This window comes from Ornithodoros turicata, chromosome 4 (genome assembly GCF_037126465.1).
Source record: "Ornithodoros turicata isolate Travis chromosome 4, ASM3712646v1, whole genome shotgun sequence".
NCBI classification, from domain to species: domain Eukaryota; kingdom Metazoa; phylum Arthropoda; class Arachnida; order Ixodida; family Argasidae; genus Ornithodoros; species Ornithodoros turicata.
The window spans coordinates 41,319,350-41,332,379 of record NC_088204.1 but is presented as its reverse complement, the minus strand read 5'-3'; the positions used below and the strand labels follow the sequence as shown (position 1 = coordinate 41,332,379).

At 45.8% G+C, this 13,030-nt stretch overlaps 1 protein-coding gene and 1 long non-coding RNA gene across 3 annotated transcripts in view; one reads left to right on the top strand and one right to left on the bottom strand.

The window, feature by feature from the left end:
* The window catches only part of LOC135391454 (antizyme inhibitor 2-like), a 75,397-nt gene that overhangs the window by 27,412 nt on the left and 34,955 nt on the right, over positions 1 to 13,030 (top strand). Inside the window, exon 1 of one of the 2 annotated variants that reach the window (XM_064621712.1) lies at positions 12,026 to 12,119. The exons of the other annotated variant lie outside the window; for it this stretch is intronic. The gene's annotated coding sequence lies outside the window, so the exon portion shown is untranslated. Of the gene's footprint in view, positions 1 to 12,025; positions 12,120 to 13,030 lie in introns of those variants that run through there. 2 annotated transcript variants of the gene reach the window in all.
* LOC135393045 (uncharacterized) lies at positions 11,248 to 11,639 on the bottom strand. Its single transcript, XR_010422402.1, has 3 exons — positions 11,565 to 11,639; positions 11,353 to 11,487; positions 11,248 to 11,280 (listed from the first exon to the last, which is right to left on the bottom strand). It is a non-coding gene; the product is annotated as an uncharacterized LOC135393045 (long non-coding RNA).

Below are 13,030 nucleotides of genomic sequence, written 5' to 3'. Positions count from 1 at the left end.
CAGAAAAGTAACGCAATACTAGCGTCGCTCAAAATTTGAAGAAGTAACGAGATACCGCAGCTAGCAAATAAAAGTAATGTAAATAGTATGCCGCTACTTATCCGCTACTGTACCCCTCGCTATGCAACACCATACCGCAGGCATCTCGTTGTCGAATGTGTCTAGAGACGGTACACTATTTAAATTCCCCCACGTGGCATGCAGTATAAAGCATCCCACTACCAACAGCCGATATATTTTATTTCACATTGATCTTACCTTGAGATGGTGCGCACTTAAGACATAATTTAATGCACATAGCGCATGCGTGCATTTTATAATTTCCCGTCAGAATGTTTGAAGCACAAGACCGTTTTTCTGCAGTGAGAGTATTTTGTCCGAGATATCCGCGCATCCCAACCTCAAACGCTTCCGTTTTCTTCCTGGTGACGGATTGATCAGTGTGACCAGACTTGTGCCCGTTACTCGAAAAAAGTAATTGATTACCGTTACCGTTACTTCTGTGGAAAATGTAATTGATTATCATTACCAATTACTCGACATCAAATGTAATTGAGTAACGAGTAGAAAAGTAACGCGTTACTTCGGTCGTTACTCTGCATTCACGCAAATTATAACCGTCTTTGTGTGCCTCAGGTAAAAAAGGAAAAAGGAAGAAAAGGTTCAACAGCGCAACAGATGAAATAACAAGACAAACAAAAACACGTAGGACAAAGAGATCTGTACGCTCGGGAAGACGTTGACCCGATTGTGGAAGAGCATTGGAACTTCCCCATGACTCACTAAACCTCCAAAGCTTCAGGTACCATCACACTGATGTAGGAAGAGATTAGGGAGAGAGACTCTGAAATTCCAGAGCGTTATTACAATGACCTCCGCTTGCTATAGTAGAACAGCCCAACAAAGGCTGATGGCACCACGGGCTTGTCTTGGGGCTGATCTGAAAGATAAGCTAATCTCTGCGGGAAAAGTAATCAATTACTGACTAATCGATTACTCAGAAAAGTAATTGGTTACTCGAAACGTTACTTTGACAGTAAAGTAACTGATTACTCGAAAAATTACTCAAAAAGGTAATTGATTACAAGTAACGCAATTACTAGTAACGCGTTACGCACAAGTCTGAGTGTGACCAAGTGGCGCCACTGCCATGATAAGCGACCCCACATTAAGTCATCAATAAGTGGCTATCATGAGGTGAAAACATAAAACATGGTGGCCCATTTCTCGTAAGTTTAAGTAGACCGCATCGGCACAATGTGTCATAATGCCAAGTCGTCGTCGCATCTTTGGAAATCGTCAAGAGTACGAGGCCTCATGTAGAAAACTGCGCGTTTAATGCGAGATTGTCGAATAAAAATAATTACCAGGGTCGAAAGACGTCCAAAACGGTGCACCAAAAATAAACCATGCTGGGAATGGTGTGTTTTTCTTTTTCACACTATAGAGTGGGAATTCAGACACTGGTCTGGTGTCCTGGTGTGCCCGTTCTGGTGTGCCAGGTTCTAGTGTGTCCCGTTCTGGTGTGTCCCGCTCCGATGTGGTCCCGCCTTTGTGTAGGTCATGTGAGTGCCAGAGAAATTAAAGACAACGTTTAGGCTTGATATATACAGGGTGTTTCAAAAAACGTGTCATTGGGACTTTATAAAAAAACGGGGCGACGGAAAAATACGAGGTAAAGGGCACTTGTGTGGCAACTGACTTTGTCATTTTGCAAAAATATTTTCATTTGATTTTAATTAAAATAAATTGAATTTCTTTAATTGAACTCCAAAATTTCCCAAGTCGACCTAACGTTTTTTTTACATAATTTGAGAGCCCGTAGCGAACTTAGTCAGATCCACCAAGAAATCCGCTCGATATTGCAAATGGAACTGCCCAAAAAAAGTCCCGAAGTTGAGGCTTCAGAGTTTCGGGTATTCAACAGCGCACCAAATCAGTCGGAAAAATGCGCGGAGGGCAGGACATGCTCCTGCCCCCATGAAGCTAGAACAGTTTATCGCCAGACCGGCGTGCAGCACAAGACGTGCAGGTAACAAGGCAGGTGACATTCCATCATACGTTGATAAGCGGCAAACAAAAATGATTCCGCCTCTTTTTTCCCGCCCTGTGTTTTTTCGACCTTCTATCTTTCATGGGGACAGGAGCATGTCCTCCTCTCCACGAATCTTTGCGTCTGATTTGGTGCGCCGTTGAATACCCGAAACTTTGAAGCATCAATTTCGGGACTTTTTTTGGGCAGTTCCATTTGCAATATCGAGCGCATTTCTTAGTGGATTTGACTAAGTTCGCTACGGACTCTCTAATTCAGTAAAAAAAAACGTTAAGTTGACTTAGGAAATTTTGGAGTTCAATTAAAGAAATTCAATTTATTTTAATTAAAATCAAATGAAAATATTTTTTCAAGGTTGCAAATTCAGTTGCCACACAAATGCCGTTTACCCCGTATTTTTCCATCGCCCCGTTTTTTTATAAAGTCCGAATGACACGTTTTTTGAAACACCCTGTATGTTTGGCGACTCAGCTGTTTATTCAGCTCTCCTGCACTCTTAGAAATGAACTTCACCGCATAGCACGCTCCTAGCCAACCATAATCTCGAATGATATCGTTATCTTCCCTGATTTGTTGAAAACGGTAGGCGTACGCCTTATTTGTGACAATTATGAACCGCATAAGTGTCACAAAAAAGGCTTACGCCTCCCGTTTTCAACAAATCAGGGAAGATAACAATATCATTCGAGATGATGGTTGGCTAGGAGCATGCTATGCGGTGAAGTGCATTTTTAAGAGTGTGTGTTACAGCGTTTGGCAAGTCGAGCAGCAGTTCGCGTCAGGGAAGGAACGGTGAGCGGGTTTCGCCGCCGCGAAAATAGCATCGCCACTGGCATTTCCCGCCAAATTCCGGCTCTATGCCTTTCATTGGCTCCGGTCCCTCACGTGATCTTTCTCGATCATGATTGGCTGAGTCTCGTTTAACCGGTGGATTCGCTCGCGTTCGTTTCCTCCGACCCGTTTGACCGTTGTGCAGCTGGCGTCTATGTGGGCAGACGATGATTTCGTTTCCTGGATTTGGAAGATGTTCAAGCCATAACCAAACGCCAGAATGAAAGGTAAGCAGACAAACGTTTGATGCATATGAGTGATCATACGTTTAATACCGCCGCCTAACAGTGTGCATAACCGAAGTACGTCTGGTCCTTTATTACATCACTTTCTGCCGGTCATGAGTCACGACCTGGTTCATGTGCTATCGATATCGGGTTACTAGTTGCGTTCTGTTCTGCTATTTGAATGTGTTTGATGTGCACTTGTGTGCATAAAAAGGAAAACAGTATGTATCGCTTACGCATGGCTCCCGGAATTTCGTCATTGGTCGACACATCGCTGCGCAACGGGCCTAAGGCCGATAGCATATCTTAAATAGCGCACTTAGCCAAATAACGTTGCCTGTATGTTTTACCATTTCTTTAACAGATTGTTTATTTTTTCCTTTCAGACACCGACAGCTGACACACGCCTTCTCAGCGACTTCCAGGGTGCGTCATCTGAAGGGACAAACCAGCCACTCTCTCTCACTCATCCTCCTTTCACTCTTACATTTTTGCTCACTCATACACACATTCATACGACGGGATCGACGCATGCGGCAACTGTTGAACATGAAGGAACTGATGTTCTGAGACTGGAACAACATAGAAGGGACAAATACATACAAAGCTTCAATTTGCCGAAGAAATTAACGATGGAAGATGAAAGTCACTGAAAAGCTGTAGGACTCGAACCCACATCTTCTGGATTGCCGGGCCAGGGCTCTACCAATTGAGTTGAGCTCTACCAAACAGTTGCCGCATGCGTCGATCCCGTCGTATGAATGTGTGTATGAGTGAGCAAAAATGTAAGGGCGAAAGGAGGATGAGTGAGAGAGAGTGGTTGATTTGTCCCTTCAGATGATGCACCCTGGAAGTCGCTGAGAAGGCGTGTTAGCTTAGCTCAATTGGTAGAGCCCTGGACCGGCAATCCAGAAGATATGGATTCGAGTCCTACAGCTGGCTAACCTTTTCAGTGACTTTCATCTTCCATCGTTAATTTCTTAGGCAAATTGAGGCTTTGTATGTATTTGTCCCTTCTATGTTGTTCCAGCCTCAGAACATCAGTTCCTTCATGTCCTACCTGTTCCTTGCCCCGCAATCCCTGAGCATGTAGCCCCTGTCACCTGAAATTCTACAGTTGTGCTAGGATGAAGAGGATTGCTATTCCACCTTATTACGTGCTCTGTGCGTAAAAATATCTACTTTCTCCAAACCGAATATGTCCCTTTCAAGATGGTGTAATATGATAGTCACGCACTATGTTGTTCTGAAGTATTGATTATTCTGCAATCATCGTCTACATTTACTTTCATTCCAATTTTGCTTCTTGTTTTTATGTTTACGCGCGTCAATAAATTTGTACATGTACATTTCTTCGTGTTCTGGGTTTTCATTTTTTAATAATAGTAACTCGGGGCATGTCTCGAGACAACTGTGATTATGAGCGACGCCCCAGTGGTTGGGTCTCTGGATTAATTTTGCCCACCTGAGGGTGCCGAAATCTCGGCACACCACATTTAACTTCCCTCGTGGAAGTAGGCGTGGCTGAGTAACTTGTACCTTTCCACCAAGTTTCCACCATCCTCCGCCGAGAATCAACCCGCGATCTTGGGATCAGCAGGCGGACACGCTACCGATTTTTCATTTTGTGCTTTCCGATAATGTTAGCAGATGATCCGGCGGAGCGTCGAGTGCGCAGTTCGATCAAGTCAGCGCGCGCCTTTTCCGACTCTGCTTTCGCCATTCGCTACCGATGATCACGTGGCCGAGGGGGGCGGAACTGTGGAAGCTACAGCTGCACCCCACTGCCACTGGTTCGCGTACAGTTCCAGTCCTGGTCTTCGATCTGTTGCGTCGCAGCTCAGAGGTCGTTTGCGACAGTGAAAGCCTGATGTTTTCCTCTGATATTTTTAAGATATGTAGTCTTCAGAGTGCCCACGGACTTCGCCATAATGCTTGAAAACTGCGAGAACAATTCTGTCATGAGTGTAAGACAAGCGAATCGAAGTTGCAATTGTCATATGTGATACTTTCCGACCGCCATTCTATAACAAATATATTCTCAAAGAACTAGAAATGCAACCACTATAGGGGGAATATGTTTATTGAGAAAAAATAAAGGAAAGGTCGGGACCATTATGCTCGTTCAGTGTGGATGTAAGAAAGACATAGTTTGCCTGTGTTTTGGGGGCTATTTGCTTGACGCCAGAGGTAGGCACATGCCGTGAAGGGCAAACAGAGCTGCACGAACTTGGCAGTTGGTTGAGGTCCTCACGTACAACCCGTACAGCCTTTCAAAACAACGAGAATGTCTTCTTGCACGCCAAGCCAAAACCGAAATGTCCGTTAGTTTCAACTACACAGACACCACAGCCCGCGGTTGCCGACTGCAGCTAGAGATATGCGCCGAGTGCTTTTTTTTTTTTTTTTTTTTCGGCGGCGGCGGCGTCGTCACGCCGATGCTGTCCTATGGGGGCGAGCCCGTGTCCTGTGAATTTGTGTTCTCTTCTCGAATGGGGACGCAATCGCACGGACACTTCAGAGCAGGAATATTTATCGGGACGGACATTTCAGAACGGGAGACGGTAGCAATATTTATTGTACCTTGCGCCAAAGAAGTATATCAGCACTGGATAAGCGTGCATTATGAAAGAAAACCAGAATACACAAACGAATATGAGAGAAGTAAAGCGCTTCACGAGGGTCATCGCCCAAAAGAACTTCAACAGGTCTTATCAAGTGCCGGTTTCACTGGACCCCTATGAAAATGGATTTTTCCTTTCTGCAAACTTCTTGTGTACTTCTTGTTTCCTGTCTTGACAGTGTGTTGACTTTGACTTCTTGTTGATCATGTCAACAGGAATTGCTATTGACATCATTTTGACAATCTCTTGAACTACCTTATGTGTACCTTCTGTGGACAAGGTATGTAGATGTCGTTGTTGACAGTTTATGGACTTTCTATACGCCTATGTAGCGAGTACTTATTTCAACCGTTTTTTTTTTCTACATAGATGGATTCCGTATTATTAATTACTGCACTCTTAAAAAAAGGATGTACTTCAACTCCTTTCCTTGCCACATATATAACACCCTTTTGGAGAGTACAATTACGCTCAAAAGGGTGTCTCCTCACTCCCTCAAGGGAGTAGCATAACACCTTCTCCCTGCCGGGGAGTAATATTACTCTCCTGTAGGGAGAATGGTGTTATGCTACTCTCTTGAGGGAGTGAGGAGACTCCCTTATGAGCGTAATTGTACTCTCCAAAAGGATGTTATATATGTGGCAAAAAAAGGAGTTAAAGTACACCCTTTTTTTAAGAATGTGCATTATCGGACAGTAATGTCCACAGAGGTCGACCTCAAGGGGGTACAGAGCATCCCATAAGGGGGGCGGTATATGTATATAGAGGCATGCTTGTGGCTCTATTCATTGGGAGACAAGCTGTACGGGTAATATCAGCAATTTCTGGGTGTGTTGAAAAAAAAACATGTGAGTTGTAGACCGCTCCTGGAAGGTGGAGAGGCCCGTGCTATCGGCTCTCTAAACAAAGCGGTATTTGGATCTGAACTTATAATTAAATGTAGCAGCTTGAACCCCACTTTGCCGCCTTTTAGCTAAATATTAAAACATGTATTTTCGATGACTTTGAGAAGACCGTTCTTCGTATTATTTATACTTCAGTTCAGTACACAATATATTTCCAACTTATACGACCACATGAGGATCATGCGCATGCGACAGGTTTGCTGCACATTTTGATTCTGCGCCTCCTTGCCTCGCCCTCGCCTCATCACGAAGGAGTAATCGCCATTAGCATTGTCGGAATGTCGTTGGAACGGTTGCAACATGTTTCAACTGTCTCAGGCTCTCAGCGTACGCTCGTCAATTACAGAACAGAGGATATGATTTTGCGTCGTAAGAGGTAAGCTGTGTAACAGAAGTGTGTCATCAAGCTTAACTTATATTCATACGATGACTGTTGCGCTGTAGGTTTTTGTTGTTCGTTTCGAGCAGCGGCTCGAGTCTTGCGTCCCGTCAGGTAAGTGTACAAGTATCAGTTCGTGGCCGGTGTTGGTTCTCCTAATTTCATTCTCGTTCTTGCAGGCCATGAAAGAACAAAGGAGGATATCATTTTGCGTCGTAAGGGGTAAGCTGTGTGATAGAAGTGCGTGATCAAGGTTCACTTGTATTAATACCATGACTGTTGGGCTGTAGGGTTTTGTATGTTTCGAGCGGCGGCTGCAGTTTTGCGTCCCGTCAGGTAAATGTACAAGTATCAGTTCGTGGCCGGTGTTGATTGTGAACGAAATTTGTTGTTGCTATGACCATTTTACTCGGTTTTACTCACTTGCGTTTGAACATTACTAATTTGCGATTGAACGCCCTATTCAGACAGATTTCTCTCCAGCGCTTCAGAGACGTCGCTTTCGCTAAAATTCAGTGAATTTTGAAGTCCACCGTTATCGTGGGTCGCCAGTAGAACTCGGTCCGCAACCGGTCATTGACTGTCTCTTGTGCGACGCGACACTGTGTGGCATAAAGCATGTGTACGTGTGGAACACTTCGCTACTGTGTGCGCGGGATGTTTTGTATGATTATGTCGACACTGGATACCACTTTCAAAGTATGCATTTTCGGAATAAAATAGATACATATATAGTTTTGCAGTACCTCATTTCGTGTATTTTATGCGTGTTGCGATTGAGTGAACAATACGACGGAGAAGTTCAACCTCGCTCAAGTCACGGAAAGTCCACAAAAAGTCTTCACATCATACGGGGATGGTGTTAATCGGGCTTCAGTAAATCATGTATATCTTCCTCGATTTAGAAGAATATACCGAGTGCCTCACGTAACGGTCGCCGAGCCTTTTAAAAAAGAACGAAGGTAGTTTCGTGAGTGACGACGACTCATTGACAGCTGAGTCACAACAAAGTCAACAGAGAAATTGAGATCACATATAACAAGACTTACACATGAAGGTCACACGAAATTTGCGTAAAGTATATGGAGAGTCTACAGAAAGACCTGTTACCTTCCTGCGAATCAACAAGACTTAAAGTCAACCAGACTTAAAGTTCCATAAATCAACATAAAATCAATATGTGAAGTAAACACAAGGCTAATAAAAAGTCTACTGAATGTCTGTGCTCTCTGTTGACTAAGTTCTGTAGAATGGAAACAAGAAGTCAACAGCCATTTTTGTAAGGGTAACAACATACTGTATAGCTAGACAAATCAGAGCAATGAGCGGCAACCATAGTAACCACTTTTAGTGGTAACCACACGTAACAGTATAGAGAGCTGATCCGTGGCTCTTTTGAGAAACGATACTAAATATACTTAAATATGCAAACGTAAGCAAACGATATGACATAAGGCGGCACGACGACGTTATCGAATAGCGTTTTTGAAGATGGATCAATATAAGTTGTCCAGAGTGAGTGGGTGAAGGCTGGCACGCTTCGCACGTATCATAAGTCCCGCAATTGAAAATACCTTCTCAGACGGGGTGTTTGTCGCCGGCACACACAAAACTTTTTTGGCGAGGTATGACAGCCATGGCAGTCGCGTTTGTGCTGAACTCCAGAAGTCCAGTACGCTCGTTGATCGTCCGCACTTTCCCGCTGGGGTTCTCACGAGTGCGTGGCACTCTTCGCAGATTCGATCAACTGGGATTCCTCTGATGAATGACGTTGCGCAAGAACAGCTAATGTGTCCTGTGTCGATGAACGCGGTTCGCTTCCGTCGGGAAGCCTGAGGCCTCCCACTTGCTTAGCCAAGAAATCTGCCTTACTCATTGCTTTTAGTTTTAGGTATTCGTCGACCAATTTCAGGTTCTGGAAGCGAGGGTCCTGAAGGGAAGCCGTGAATGAGCTACTGGAAAGCGGTAGTGGAACTTCGCGAGCATCGCCTGCTTCACTTGGCGCACGAAGGTGTTGTCATCTGTGTGTTGTGCCTTATCTTCCAGGCAGCTCTTCAGCTCGCTTCTAGTAGCGTATGTACGCCAGGGCACACCAAGCAGTCTGATGTGTACACCATATGACACACCACAGCAGTCTTGTGTGTACACCGGGAAACACTAGGAAACACCACACCATCGTGGTGGTTTTTTCAACTGTTGTTTACAAACGAATTTGCCTCCGATCACGAGCGAGGCCATCTTTAGGGTCACGTGTGCGTTGACGTTCGCTCTGACGTGCGACCAGGACCTGTCCGGAATGCATTGCGTTCGCCCAGTACGCTTTCGCCTATGGAGCAATACATTGGAGGCCACCCCTGTGACGATGACGCGCCATTACTCATTGGGAGAGCTCGCTGATTTCTTGCTTCCTGGGGGAGTGTACACCAAGTTTGTCGTCTCTAGGGGCGGGGGGTATATTTATTAGAACAAAGAAAAAAAGGGAGGAAAGGTCAGCCAAACGGCATGCTATTCCGCTAAGTAAAAAGGAACAGAAATGAAAGAATAAAATAAAGAAAGACAAAAGAAAATAATTAGGAAATAAACGGTGAAAAAATGATGAGATACCAACAAGAAGCGTTAAATTTCAGTCGTTTCTTGTTCAAACATTCTCGGAGACTGACGTCATGGAGTCTTCAATACTGGACGACCCATTTTTACCTGTTTTCACATTTTTCACTGTTGCTAAAAATTTCATGATCTGCTGTAGGAAGTCGCTCAAAAATCGCTAAACAGAGCAAAAAGTCGCTAAATTTAGCGACGAAATGCTAAAGTGGCAAAACTGCCTGCCTCCATAGCTGAAAACAGGCTGTGAAGGACAAACACAGAGGTTAATAGAACAGGGGTACCCTGAGCCCCTCTAAACAAAATGGTGACATACGTACTTGGGAATAAAAAAAGGCCAGTTGAGGACGGGAGGGAAAACTTTCCCATATACACATAAAGCTTTACATAGATAAAAAAAGTAGGAGGGAAATATAATGTACTGCTCGCGATACGGTTGCCTGAAATAGCCGATCAGTGGGTCCGCAGCCCGCGCTTCCTTAGTTGCCCTCCGAAATGCTGTGTGAATGTTGCATTTAAAGGTAGACCATATGGCGCACATACTAAAAAAAAAAAAAAAAAGGGTTTGCAACACCTGAAGATTTAGGATGGGATAAACAGATGGGCGCTAATTTCCGACAACCGTGCAGTACATGCGGTTCTTAGGAAAAAAACACAGGGTTAAGGTTGTTGATCAAGAGTGTTAATCAGGAGTGGATGGTTCGATGTACGATAAATAATGAAAAAAAGTATGCGGAGTGTAGAATGGGGGTGGTATATTGCATTCCGTTGAAATGCGGACGCGAATACATTGGGCAGAGTTTCCTGTGTCTGAATACAAGGTTGATAGAGCATCAACATTCTGTAAATGTGGGTGGAATGGTTCGCTGGTTGACCATTTGAAGTGTCTTCGGGGGTGCTTTGCCCAATTTGAGGAAACAAGAATTATTTGCAAAGGAAATTAGGAAATCCATGAAGCGACAGAAATTAAGAAGGCAGGAAACAAGTGCAAAAGTATGCCGTCAATTCAGTTATCAGACCGCGTTGAGGTGTTTCTAGAATTCAAAGGAAAAACGGTTGCTACGGGGGGGGAGGGGTAACTTTAGGTAGACGAGCAGTCTGCCTGCCTAGCTGGCAAGATGTTGCTCAGGGGGGTTGGAAAGGGAGGGAGGGGAAAGTGAGAACAGGTACATTATAGTTGCTGCTATGCAGCACGTGTTCCTGCAGTCGCCCTTGCGCGGGTAGACTACCTTGAAAAAGTCCAGAAGAGCTCTTTGGATGAGCATCCGACGATGGAGGTTGCCACGGGGATAGACAATCTCCACGAGTTCAGGCTTACCGGTAGGCTGCACAGCTTGCTGCAGCCTGCGTCTTGCATCCGATGGGGCTGGGCAATCCATAATAACGTGCTCCTGCGTTTCTGTTTCCCTACAGTGTGGGCATCCAGGGTTCGGGGTACGGTCGAGCTTTAAGACGTTGGCCCGTGTGTAGGCACTGCGAGAACGGATGCGGAGAAGGAGGGAAGCCTCGGCCCTGGAGAGGCCACCAGTAGCACAGAGTGGTGGTGCAGATCCGTCTCTCGTGGGCTTGTCAGGGTGCAGCATCCACACATACCCCCTAATTGATTTCGAGCAGCAGAAGTTGCTTGGGGGAGCATTGACTTTCGGCCTGGTTCTCGCAGCTGCTTTTGGCAGAGAGTCAGCGTGGTCATTGCCCGGTATGCCCTAGTGGGAAAGCATCAACTGAGTCTCACCTGGTGGACAATGGGCGTACGCATATCAATTTGTAGCGCGGAGATAACGTGGAGAATCACAACTGTTCAAGCAGCGTCGTCCGCGCGCCTTGCCCACATATCGTGCGACGTTGTCTCGTTCGATGCCATCTCTTCCTGTGATAAGTTTGACACAAATGAAGTATGAAATTAAAAAAAAGTACAGACACCCAGCGCAAGATGTGACAACTTACATTTGCTAGACCGTGCATGATGTGAGACCGTGAGATGCCAGAAGCCAGAGTGACCGTTAACGAAGCGAAAGAAAAGACGCTTTGCACAGGGAACCATGCACGTGCTCTCAGAAGGCAGGGCCCATATAATAATTGAAAAACAATATGCGTCAATATAGGCGTAAAGAGCTAATACTCCAACGCAGAGCTTCAGTTTATCCGTCAAGACGAAATCGTATGCGTCAGGATATAAGAGTAAATCATGTCATCCGTCCCATTTACGCATAAAACTCCGCCCTTTATGCTTACAGCGATCGCGTATACGGGTACTAGGAATAAAACAGCTTGACGGATACGGCGTCTGCGATTTTGTTGAACTTTACGCTTAGTAAGGGTAAGATTGGACGTAAGCGTAAATTTATTCGTTTCGTTTCTGAGAGTGTAGCGATACTGCACTGCCCCGCGATTCAAGCCGTACTATGTGCATGCGTGCCTCTCCTGCGAAGCAGCATCTTTCGTAGTGGTGTTTGATGCGAGAAATAGCGCCCCGTGAGTCCGTGATGATGACAATGTTGAGTAAGTTGCGGTCTTCTGCAGCCTTCAGCGCTTCCGTTATTGCTAGCAATTCCGCGTCTGTCGATGTTAGCTCCCCGAGTAGACTTTCTGCGCAGTTGAGCTTGAGCGAGGGGATGCAGTATGCGGTATAGCACTTATTCCTGCGTGTTTGTCTACACTGGCATCTGTGTAAATGTGCGTGGCTTGACCATGGTTGTTGTGGCGGCACTCCGCAGCGAGGCGTTGGACGACCGTGTCGGAAACTGACTTTTCTTCTTGACACCAGCTAAGCATAGTTCACCCCGAACTTCAGTGTATGTCCAGGGAGGTTCTTTGCGAGGCATTGCAGGGGGTGTGGGCACCACCTCTGTGAAGGTGCGGATAGTGGCCGCAAAGCGGGAGTGTGTGCGACTCCGTACCCTGGCGATGAGGGATTTACCAGCGACGGTCTTGTGGAGTCGCGTGATCTCCGTGAGGAGGTGTTGTGTGACCAACGGGAGAAGGGGCAGGGCTGGGGCCTCCGCGTACACAGCCTCGTTTCGTGCAAAGACTGGGATGCCGATGGCATTCCTTAATCCCTTTCTGTGGAGCTGCTCCAATACTTGTAGTGCGGATGCGCTTGGACAGGCGAATGGGAGTCCATAAAGTATCTTGGCGACGGTCGTGGCCCGGCGAATGGCTAGCACTGTGCGTTGTGGGCATCCAGATGTAGCGCCTCCCAGCCGTCGAACAAGGTTCTGTGACGACAGACACTTAGTTTTTATGTCGTTTGTGAGTGGCGCCCACGACTGTCCGTTGCTACGGATAGCGAGGAAAGCGACAGGGGGAAATACGTCACGGGAACCGAAATGATCGACTGGGGAGTGGCAACTTTGAGAAGAAGGCCGGACTTCAACATGATATCAACAGGATATAAGCGAAACTTGTGCAAA